The sequence below is a fragment of the Pollicipes pollicipes genome, unplaced genomic scaffold (genome assembly GCF_011947565.3).
Source record: "Pollicipes pollicipes isolate AB1234 unplaced genomic scaffold, Ppol_2.1 Scaffold_4740;HRSCAF=5597_pilon_pilon_pilon, whole genome shotgun sequence".
NCBI lineage: Eukaryota > Metazoa > Arthropoda > Thecostraca > Pollicipedomorpha > Pollicipedidae > Pollicipes > Pollicipes pollicipes.
Genome location: NW_023596545.1, coordinates 18,715,208 through 18,716,171, shown reverse-complemented (window position 1 = coordinate 18,716,171; position 964 = coordinate 18,715,208). Strand labels below are relative to the sequence as shown.

Here is a 964-nt window from a genome sequence, read left to right as displayed (position 1 = left end):
TTAGGTACAACTTTGTAGCCAGTGAGCCCCTCACGACACGAGCATAGCCAAGACGGCAACACAACAACAGCGACTCACGCGCTGGTGTACACGGTCCTGCAGTGAGACCGCAGTTCACAACCGTGTGGCCGGTGTTCCAAACCACCTATCTCAAATGGCACGACGATTTAAAACACGGCGCAGCAGACTGATCACGTATGTCGCGAGATGCTAAGGCGAACCATTCCCTCGACCGGACAGAAGTCAAGTTATGTGGTATTTTATACTTTTTATTCTCTGAAGTGAGTCTAGGCTGCAAAGCATGTGACTAGTACTGACCTGGCTGTCACTGGAAAAGCACGCAAAAACAGAAAATGTCAAGATTCTGTCATGTCATCACTGATATAGTATATTTTAAAGTATATTTCTGCCACCTGCTGAAAATATCCAAAGTCAAACTACTGAATTTGGAAGCATTTGGCGCCGAAACTTGCTCAAGTCAACGCTCACACACATTCTCCATAAAATACCACGCTGACTACGTGGGAGAGTACACACCAATACTATGCGCGGATTATCGTCTGACAGCGGGAAATACGTCGAAACACCACGGCTATCTGCTTTTAGAAACTGGCACAGCTATCTTTAACTCCATTCAAGTAACACTTGTTTGTGTTTGATAACTAAAGTGAACCTTTTGGAGATGCCGGGGCTTGAACCCGGGGCTTCTCACATGCAAAGCGAGCGCTCTACCACTGAGCTACATCCCCACGTGGTTCGCCAGGGAAATGACTCTCAGAAACCGACTCATTTTAGCAGACATTTGCTAGGTTCTCAAAATTCTCCTCGAGTATCGATTCCTCGCTCCGGTAATTGTAAAAGCACAGGCACCATCACTGAACTCGAACAGTCAGGAGCAACTGTGCCGAGGAGACAACCGAGAACTAGGATCCAGTTTGACAGCAAGTCAAAAGATTCGACAAGA

General features: G+C 46.8%; 1 non-coding gene across 1 annotated transcript; it reads right to left on the bottom strand.

The window, feature by feature from the left end:
- Positions 1–677: 677 nt before the first annotated feature.
- Positions 678–749, bottom strand: TRNAA-UGC (transfer RNA alanine (anticodon UGC)). Its single transcript has one exon. It is a non-coding gene; the product is annotated as a tRNA-Ala (tRNA).
- Between the last annotated feature and the right edge of the window lie 215 nt (positions 750–964).